This window comes from Abramis brama (assembly GCF_963993115.1).
Source record: "Abramis brama genome assembly, chromosome: 6".
Taxonomy (NCBI): domain Eukaryota; kingdom Metazoa; phylum Chordata; class Actinopteri; order Cypriniformes; family Leuciscidae; genus Abramis; species Abramis brama.
In genome coordinates this window covers 19,968,794-19,980,147 of record NC_139968.1, presented here as the reverse complement: position 1 = coordinate 19,980,147, position 11,354 = coordinate 19,968,794, and positions in this window count along the sequence as shown.

Sequence of the window (11,354 nt, the reverse complement as noted above, 5' to 3'; positions counted from 1 at the left end):
GCGACATCTAGCAGCGAAACTTACATACTGTGCCTTTAAGGCAAGCATTATATGACGTCTACCTTTATTGATCCAATAAGAAGCCTTCAAACAGAAGCTTTGCATTTCAGTAAACGGCTGATATTTAAATGTTTTTATTTTTTGCCTAACTTAACTGTCAACAGTAATAAATTACATTTCTGTCCAACATAATCATTAAATATATTAAATAATATATTAAAATTCTTGAAATACCTACAATTATTCTGGGTCAATAAATAACTAATATATCATTTAAACCAAAACTTGGCAAAGTTGCATATATCATATTTTAGAGAACTAAGCTGGCATGTGAAACCAAAGCAACCAAATCAGCATCTAAGTTAACCATCACACTAAACATTTTGCCCTACTGAGCATGTACTTCTAGCCATAAATCTTACCACAACCACAGAATCATTTCTGTCTCTCCCTGTGGCTGATTCATAGAGCTGGTCTAGTGAGGGGGGGGGGGGGCATGGGATCACAGAATACAGGGATCATAACAGAGTGTGTAGTGGGGGGATGGGACGAGAGGCCATGCAGCATGGCCAGAAGAAGAGAGAGGGATGATGGCAGGAAAGAACAGATGAAGGGGTACAAGTCAAAGCTCCACTTACAGTCTCGGTTCATTGTAGATTTCATACCACTCCAATATACTGCATATAGGAACAACCGAAAAGAAAAAGAAAAAATCCAAGAAATTAGGTCAACAAAAGCAAAGACTGTAGTCTAAAAATTGGTGAAGATCATGGAAAATGTCACGAAGGGGTTTAAATTCCAAAAGTCAGTAGTATACATACAGCCAATTGTTTAGTTAAATGTTATGGAGATTGAAAGACTGAGAAGGGTGTGGTCTGAAAAATAATGTTAATATTAATAACAAAGATTACAAATAAATTCAAAGTTGTATTCTTTCTTTTTTTTTTGGAAGAAACTACACAAAAACAGCCAAATTAGGGCAGAAAAATGAACCGTTTCAGATGGGGAGGGAGCTAAATTAGTAAATAATATCATGGATCTCCCTTGAATAACAAAAGGCACAGTAAATTGCAATAATTAGCCCCAAGGGTCCTATATGGTGGACAATAGAGCTGTAAGGCAAAGGAATACATCTGGGTTACACATACCTTTACTAGCACAGAGAGAGCACCACATACAATATCTAATGTTGTGCTTCATCATGCGTGCATTTATATACATACATAGGCTATATATCATATAGTTTATAAGTTATTCAAGCAAAGACAAATGAGCCGATTGCTATGGGTCAGATTGTGGTTCACAGCGAACAGTGGGATTTCAAGAGAGAAATTAGCGAGCTTGTACGATCTCCAAGTAGTTTGTAGTAACAGCTGGGCCTGACATGGAGAGCATGCAGTGGGTCATGTAGAAAGGAGGGTTAAAACAGACAAAAGAAGGGAAAAAAAACTTGAAGGAAAGAAGCATTGTGGTTTCGAAAGACGTCCAGGGATAAGTACTTTTTTTGATTGAGATTTCTCTTTTGATGGACAATTGATTTGTCATCGCAGGCGGTCGTAATATGGCAAACAGGACAAATCAGAGTGTGTCCGTGAAATGTGACGGATTTACACAAAAAATCCATGATGGTTTGGTATAATATCTTGTTTCCATGCATGGTAGGTTTCATTATCTAAGATACTCTGTTGAATCCTCCTTCCAGCCATCCTTCGCCCTCTGTCTGTAATTAACGCCAGATGTAGAAGTAAAATTAGCATATGTTTCACACGTTTCTGCTAATCATTCATACAATTGTGTGAGCGTATAAAATATTTATCTATGTAAAAAGATTGAATAAAGACTATTGTTTTGCTATTGTAACGTTTCCTTGGCATAATATTATACTACTCAATTTGAAGCATACAATGAAATTACCATGCAATTAACATTAAATTGGTGTATAGAAAATTATTCATGACAGCGTGTATTTATGTGATTTAACAGAGCGTAAGTATTATTATCGTGTGTTTTCCATATGCATATGCATCCAGTGGTTCAAAAAACACTTGTTTGGGGGAGTTTATTTGTGGATTAGATATTGTGTGCAGTTTTTACACAACATCTAAACGAATTTAAGCACCTCTCACATTTGTTGAGATGAATTTTTGACATGCAAAACTGAAACATAGGGTGAATCTCACAAAACCTGACTGGTTTTTCACTCTAAAATCAAAAGAACAAGGTAAGACATGAAGTAAAAATTAAACATAAACAATTAACAGAAAAAAATATAAAAAATAATATTAATAATATTTTTTATAATATATTTTATTTTTTAATCATTATTTGCAATTTCCTACCCAATTCTCATTACCGTAATGCAAATCAAAAATCTCATTACCAAAAAATTAACGAGAAAGAAAATGATATTATTATTATTTCAATAGTAAAGTATTTATAGGCCTGCATCATGGCTTTAATTTTTTGTGCTGTTCATTTTCTGTTCTGTTAATTTATTTATATTTAAAATCCGAACAGAATTAACGTATTACGGTAATGAGGATCTAATGAGAAACATTATGAGAAAAATGTATTCCTCGTTATATTTTCACCCGATAACATAAAAATACTGAAAATGACATCAAAATGAAACAAGTTCAAAACAAAAGTATTCTACGGAACGGAGCACCTGCAGTCAGTTGGTTTGAACCCGAAGCTTCTCGCCGTGTGCATCTCCAGAGTTTTCCATTTCCAGGTCATCTGTGCACAGAACCCACCTTTTATCTCTGTTTGCTCTACAGCACGGCACAGTGTGAACCCCTAACCTTTTCATGCATTCATCCTCCGCACAGAACTCTCTAATCTCTGATTTACTTCTCTCTTTTCACATCACTAAAAGCCATCTGAGCTCTTCAAAGAAACTCCTCCATGGCTGCTGTACCACACAGATGTTCGGGGTGCGCTGTGCTGCACTCGTTGACTACCTGCACCGGAGGGCGAGATCTTTGGTGCATACGGTAGTGATCAGACATGAAACTAGGCCAAGCTCTGCAACCCCAAAGCCTCACCAACCCCCCATGCCTCCCCATCAATTCAAACACTGACATCTCTATGACAATCACGAGCCGAAGTCTTTAATTCTCAAACAGGAATCTTCATTTATTTTTAAATCTTTGAAACACGACGGCGTTTACGCTGATTCTAAAAACGATTCTGTATTTACAAGCCTAATGGAAACATTTTTCTGAAACTCGACTTCACTGATTGATGACTTTGGCCCTTTGCCCATGTTCTGAGTCTATCTGAGTAGAAGGGGAGGAGAGAGGCAGAACACGAAGTATCTATCTGTTTTGCTTGCCCTGCACATGGTAAACTGACCCCGGCTGACTTCGCTCGATTGGAGGCCAGTCAAAGGAGACTAAAACGAAGGCACCCACCTTTACAGCACCCTGGGAAAAAGGACCATCAATCCACCATGTTGATTAGCAGTGATACAAATGCCTTGGGTAGATACGATAAAACAAGACCAGGCACCTGAACATGCCTGAAACAGTTTCCTCGCACAAAAACCTGATGATTACATTTCACCCCAAAATCAGAAGAAAAAATACATATACATTTTATATAATAATTAATAAATGGTTACCTAAATGGTTTTATTGTATTTCACCCCAAAATCAAAAGAAAAAATATATAAAAATCATATACAAATATTTTAGAATAATTAATTTTGCGTATATTTTTGATTATTATTGTTTTCTTGACATAATTAACTCTCTGGTGTTCTTTGTGTGACGGTCAGAAATGACATAATTTTTTTTTATTTCAATTAAAGGAATGTAGGCTACTATATTTTAGTTTGATAATGTTGTTTTTATTCAATACTTTGTCTTTTTAGGGAATTTTATGGTACTAATTTATATTTATGTAGTAGTTATAATCCATTTATTCACTTTTTGAGCATAGACCTAGAAAAATTGTATTTCCAAATAAGTCATAAATCTTGAATGCTTTGGAGCACAGATTTAAGTCTCTTTTCAAAATACGACATGTGGCAGGTTATTGCTGAAGTGAAAAACGTTTAAAAAGTGAACTTAAAGGGATAGTTCAGCCAAAAATGAAAATTCTGTCATAATTTACTCAAGTTACCCTCAAGTTGTTCCAAACCTGTATGAATTTCTTTGTTCTGCTGAACACAAAGGAAGATATTTCAAACATTCTAACAAATATCTTCTGTTGTGTTCAGCAGAAGAAAGAAACTCATACAGGTTTGGAACAACTTTAGGTTAACTTGAGTAAATGATGACAGAATTTTCATTTTTGGCTGAACTATCCCTTTAAATTCATTTGTTATGAAAAATGCACAAAATTACTATTTTCAATTTGTATATGAAATATTTGTTTTCCAAAACTTTTTTTTTACTCTAAAACCATAAGAAAATTAAAGCCATAAATCTAAACAATATGTGCTCCAAATTTGAGGTTGATATCTCAAAAAAAATAGCTTTCAGTAAGATTTTGTTTGGGTGCAGTACCAAAAGTTTCCACTAGATGAAATTAATTTCCAATGTGGTAATTTTTGACTGCAAGGAGAACAAGTGTGACAATTTTTTTTCAGGACCATTTAACCTTTTCAAATCATGGCCATTATTATTTTTTATGTTTATATATTTTTAGTAGCTCAAGCTCATTTTCTCCCCAAATAGTCATTATCCGCATGTGTAAGTTTTACTGTTGACTTTAATGTTGGGGGTAATTTCCACTATTGTCAACATTTTCATTATTGTAAAATAGCAAGTTTTGGGGTTAATAAAAAAAATAATTCATAATGTTACAAAATCTTAAGAGTAATAAAATATGTTAATTTGTATTTATTTTATTAACTGTCATCTTATAGTATTAATTTATTCATATTAAATATGACCCAGGTATGTTCTCAGGTTTTCGTGAGATTCATTCGACTATCAAAATCCTTTGGGAGAACTCAAAAATGGGGCAATGCGGTTGCCTCTGTATTTGTACGTTTTTCCAACCATTTCACACTCAACCTCACAAGGGTCTCGTAAGATCATATCACGTGTTCCCCTATCTATGACACACCTGCCATTTTTGGATCCAAACGTTGCACATTTTGCTCGGGCAGCCCCTGCTCTATCACCCACGCATCAGGTACAGTGCCTGTATAGCGTAGACTTCCTGTTTACAAACCCCAAGACCTCCAGCTTCCCGCCACACAGACCTGCGGTCGCTCAAGCGCTAACTTAACGTGACACACAGCGAGATGCTGTATACCTTCTTTAACCCTTTCACAATGCATTGCACGTCCGCGTCTACATTTGTTAAACGCTCTTTCGGAATTTCTAAATATAAATCAGATGGAAGTAAATAATAGCATACGCATGTAGGCCTATGTGTCAATGTGTGGTACACACGTTAAAGGGGTAGTTCAGGCGAAAATGAAACTTCTGTTAGGCTATTATTTAGGCTACTCACGTTCACGTGGTTCCAAATCCGAGGTAGGCCTACTACATAAAAGGGGAAATTCTAAACAACTGTGCAAGTCGTTGTTTACCATAAAATTACAATGGAGAGTTTTTAAAGTCACCATGAAATCAAAATTGACAATTGACATTATGGAATATTGCAGTATTTATTATGATTTATCCATGCACATCATATAATTCATGTGCCCTCATAATCTTTAAGCAAAATAACTTCCCGTCCCACTTGCGAGGACATCTCTTGACGTCTATGATGATGTGTTTTTCGGTGGAACAACCTGTCACTCAGAGATCACAGCAATAGCAAACCACAATGAGTCATTGGCTATGTCAGAAATCACATTCTTTCTTGAGAAGGTACTTATTTTGAATAAGTAATTACATCACGACCACTAAAAAAGTATGTTCTATATAGTATGAATGTGTGTAGTAGGCCTACCAATATTATCTGGACATAGCCAACTACATTCGCCATTTGCCCTACCAGCGTCAGTTGCGTCGCTTAACTGCCATTCATAAATCATCTCCCGTGGCCTCATGGGATAGTAAAGTGTCCATCGTATGCCCACTTCAGAATCTCGCCTGAAGAAATAGGTCACCCGGGTACTTTTTGCCTACTCTGTGAATTTGAATGTACTTCTTTTGTCACACACTGTTTTTCGCCTACTATATAGTAGGGAAGTATGCGATTTCGGATGCAGCCAATCAGTTCTTGACAAAATCAAGTCCCACCCCCGACCCTACATTTTTTTCTCATTCAAGAAGCCATTTCACTTGGATGTAGGCAACATCACAATAGGGATGAAAAGACGATCGAAACTTCCATTTCATGCTGACTTCTAGCTTTCAAAGGACCCCTTAAAGGGATACTCCACTTTTTTTGGAAATAGGATCATTTTACAACTCCCCCAGAGATAAACAGTTGAGTTTTACCGTTTTCGAATCCATTCAGCCGAACTCCAGGTCTGGCGGTACCACTTTTAGCATAGCTTAGCATAGATCATTGAATCGGACAGGACCATTAGCATCTCTCTCAAAAAAATGACCAAAGATTTTCGATATTTTTCCTATTTAAAACTTGACTCTTCTGTAGTTACATCGTGTACTAAGACCGACGGAAAATGAAAAGTTGCTATTTTCTAGGCTGATATAGCTAGGAACTATACTCTCATTCCTGCGTAATAATCAAGAAACTTTGCTGCCCTACCATGAGTGCAGCAGGCGTAATGATATGACGCAGCGTCTGAAAATAGTCCCCAGCTCGGTAACTTCCAACGTGACCGGGACTAAGTTTATCCAACCTATTAGACCTATTTTCAGGCGCTGCGTCATATCATTACGCCTGCTGCACCCATGGTACGGCAGCAAAGTTTCTTGATTATTATGCAGGAATGAGAGTTAATCGCTGCGAACGGATCAAATATAGGATGACGTCAAAACCCGGAAGACTAGTTGACCCACTGGTTTCCTCAAGATTTTCCTATGGGGTTTTTCAAATTATGAGTAAAATAAGGTCTATGGTAAACAACTTGACGTTACTTAGAGGTTTGCTCTACACCGTACATCACACACCGAATTTTGAAGCCGTTATGTTTATTTATTTTTTTTTAATGGATGTTTGTAATAAGTTACTAGATAGAAACTTTTGGGGTATGAGTGTGTGCAAGAACAAAACGCCCAATTATCGTCAAGTTATGTTTACCACAGACCTTGTTTTACTCATAAATTGAAAACCCCCATTATAAAACCCCATAGGAAAATCTTGAGGGGAACCAGCAGCGAATTAGTCTTTCGGGGTTTGACTTCATCCCTTCACCACTCTATTGAGTCAGTAAGATAAAAGCTAGACCCGAATCAGTCTGATTCATGGACGAATCATTCAGACAGGTTTTTTGAACTGAATCATCTCAAATTCATTGAAAAGAACCAACTCAAAAGTGTTTCTTTAAAATTCTCTTTCCTTTTATGTTCAACCTCACGTATTTGGAACGACATGAGGGTTAAATAACGAGAGAATGTTCATTATTCCTTTAAACAAACAATAAAATGATCACTTTTTGAATGAAGTTAACCAACAAGGAGGTGCAGAATGCGAAGAGCGAGCGAAAAAAAGAGGGAGAGATGGATGTGGAGGGTGGAGGGGTGAAGTGAGAGATTGTGGGTATCGTGGGACTACTTCAGTAACAATAACAGCATGTTTGTGTGTGCCTGTGAGAGAGAGAGAGAGAGAGAGAGCGAGGGAGTGTGAGTGGGGGTGTTTTCGCTCGCAAAAGTGATGAAATAACATCTCCTCTCTACAACACAGCTGGTGCTGCCATGCAGACAGTCATGCTACCTGACCTCTCCGACATTCTCTCCGTCACTGTCTTTCTCAGGAACTCACCTTCACCACCATTTACCGTAAAACAAGATCTATGTTACGAGGGTGTACAGCACAGCTTTGCAGTATCCTGTTTATTGTTTAGAAAGTCTTTCAAAGGGCCTTTGGAATGTCAGAGTTTTTGGATACGCTCATCATTTCACCCAGGGCCAATTGTTAGCATTTCTAGCGAATGTTTGTCTCTGGTCATCGGACGACCCGTACGGGTTAAAGTGTTGTGTACATGGCTGCAGATGGCAAATGAGATCTTTGTAGCTTCCATGAGGGATTATATGATTACATATAGGAGCGACTTTTTAATATTTCCCTCTTTTTGTCTGATTCTTTCATCCTTTTCTCCTCGTTCCCCTCCCCCCCTTTTTTTGCAGATTAGAATTCATTAGCAATCAAAGAGCCTCCAGAGAGCTCCAGCTCTTAATTACCCACTCATTTGCATTTTTGCATATTAATGACTGCAGAGTTTTGGTGGGGATTTTTGCCGCAGTGGTTTAAAGGTACCTCGCTTCTCAGTCTCCAGGGACAGAGAGATGTCCAGAGGCGAGGCTTCGGGGCGGCGGTGCGCCCCTGAAAGCATTTTGCGAGTGGGACGGGGTTGGGGGGCACTGGCAATACGGGGATGTGAGGTTCAGGGGTTAAAGGTCAAGGTCCCTAATTAACATATCAAAGGGGTGTTGTATTGAGTGGCACCAAATTATTGACATATGGAATAGTTACCAACAAATCCGTACTTGAAAAGAGACTAGAGTGATACAATTACCTTTTTTCATCATTTAAATCAGCAGTGTGGTGGGGTTATTTAAGTGTACCTGACGATCGATTTCAACCAATCCAAGTGTGATTTTAATGTCATTTGACTCTCAAAAATAATAGGCTGTCAATGAGACCGATTAAGACATATTTTTTCTCTTTGAAATATACCTCCTGGAGTTCATTGTTGGGAAACCTGCAGGGGTTTTATCTAGCCCTGTCATAGCGTGAAATCTCTCTCTCACTGACTCGCACACACACTGCAAGAAAAGAGAGAGAGAATACAGAGAGTGGGCCTGCAGATATCAAAAAAAAAAAAAACTCAACGGGCTGCTTCAGGGTTTTCTTTGATCCCTGTGACCCTGTTTCCAAACTCAATCTGTTCGGACAGAAAAAACACCCCTGAGTGAGAAAAACAATGTAACCCCTTCGCCTGCTCTGTTCTGCTTAATTATTAATCACCCCTTAATTCTCTGTTTTCATCCTGTTTCTGTTGTGTCTGGGACATTTGGAGGAGGAGGACAATACCCATAGCCTCAAATAGATAGGGCGAACATTTATTCACATATTTTACATACAAAAGCCCTAATAAAGTCTGGGGAAAAAATCTTTTAAGACTCGTGATTCATTCCCCCAATACTGAAGTCAATTTTTATCAATTGTTTTTAAGTGTCTTTTGAAATTGTTACATCAAACTGATTTCTCTAATTTTATCACACAGAATGTTTTAAAGAAAGACAAACCAAGTAATCCCACAAAACATCACATAAATCACAGATAATACTTACTGATGTTTCTGTTGTTTTCCTGCCACAAATACACTTTTCCACACTTTGTTGAAGATGAAGTCTGAACTGGCTTTTGTTAAATGGGATATTAAAGGACAGAATGGTAAGTGAATCTGAAATGGTAAGTGACAAAGAAATACATATAAATTGATGACCAATTTAATAGTAATACGAAGAAAGAAAATGTTTGAATAATTTCAGTTAGGCAAAAGAAATTGAGAAACATCTTATTATTATTATCTTATTTATTACTTAATAAATTACCAGTTTTTAATTTTAGAAATTAGTGAATAGCACCAAGTGACGACAAAATGTCCACTCAAACCAGCGTAGTGAAATTACTGAAAATGTTATTCATTTTTAATTGTGGATATTGTGATAAAAAGTAACATGATTTCATCTTTAAGAATTGTAAAATTTTATCCCAAATATTAAGACATGATGAGACATGGAAATGTGCTGTATAACAAGAATCACCCTTAGCACGTAATAAAAGCCACAGTTCATAATTATAAATAAATAAAAAGTCACAGTTCATAATTATAAATAAATAAATAACTATTGATTAAAATAGATTATATTTGAAGCAACCTTATAGTAAATGACATTCACTATACACAAAGAACAATGCAGGTCGTTTGGATATAAACCCATCACATGTGATATGCTGAAGAGTTTGTACCGGAAGAACAGTTAAGGTATAGTGACATCTTGTGGTGATGTAATGAACTGAATTAACTTGCTTTTTTAGTGGCTTCACTGCGCGCGGTCCATTGACCTGAAAGTTCACACGAAATATGCAATGGCGAAAATGTAGGTCTTGTTGGATAAGCTACTTGATGTCACGTAAGTGCGTATTTTCAAAGAAAATCCTACATTACAAGTATTACTGATAATCTAAAAGTCTCAAATGATCGTTTTTTTTCCACGAATTTAAGTCATCATACCTCTGCCTTAATTGGCGCGAACTGACCGTTAATTAGTTTAAGGTAGCATGCGCTCACTAATTCAGTTTTGATGATTTTTTATTTTTTTTTGTAAGCATGCAGGCCCATTCAACTGACTAAAAGGTTAGAAATAATTAATAGCTGTCACACAAGTCATGTTAGAGACAGTCTTAAACTGGTAGCTGTATTTTGGCGCTAGCATTATCTGGTCTGAGTTGATAATTAAGTGGTTATTAGCTGGTTGACCAGCTACCATCTTTTAAAAACTAGCCTGACATCTTAAGCTTGTTGGATTAGCTCATACGTTGCTGGACCAAGATGGTCTACCAGTCAATGCCAACTTTAATCCAGCTACCAGCTTACATGGTTCGGCAGTAGCCACACTGTATTCATTACAACAGCTCGTTTGCAAGTGTGATATATTTCTTTTGTACAGTATTTTGAGTTCTATAAACAAGTTACCCAGTTCTAGTGAGAAACTATGCTCTGTGAAAAACATGTCTGGAAAATGTTTCAAATGATGGAGGCTCATGTGAAAAGAAAGTTTTTACTCTGCATAAACAGAAAACTGAAATTTTGTGTAGTGCTACATCCACGCCGATAGGTGTCAGTATTAAGATCAAGGCCACTGGTGCATATGTAAACATTCTAGATAAAAGGAAAAAGATAAGTACAATTTAGTTTACTCTGAAAGTGCAAACACCTTACATTTCCTGGTGGAAAAAAACAACAACAAAAAATCTTCAACCTAAGCTGATCTCTGAGCCTTTTAAGGCTGGTCTGTTGGCTGGTTTTAGAGGGGTTTTGGGCACTTTTCAGCTAGCCTCCTTGCTAAACCCCAGCTTGGGAGACCATCTTAAATCAGCAGGTTTTAAGAAGTTGTTTTTTTTCCCCAGCGGAATTAAAACAGCTTTCTTTTCATTTCATTCATATACATATTAATAGATACAGACATGCCTGTATTACACACTTGTAATTTTTTAAAATTATAGCATACACAAAGACAGGGAGA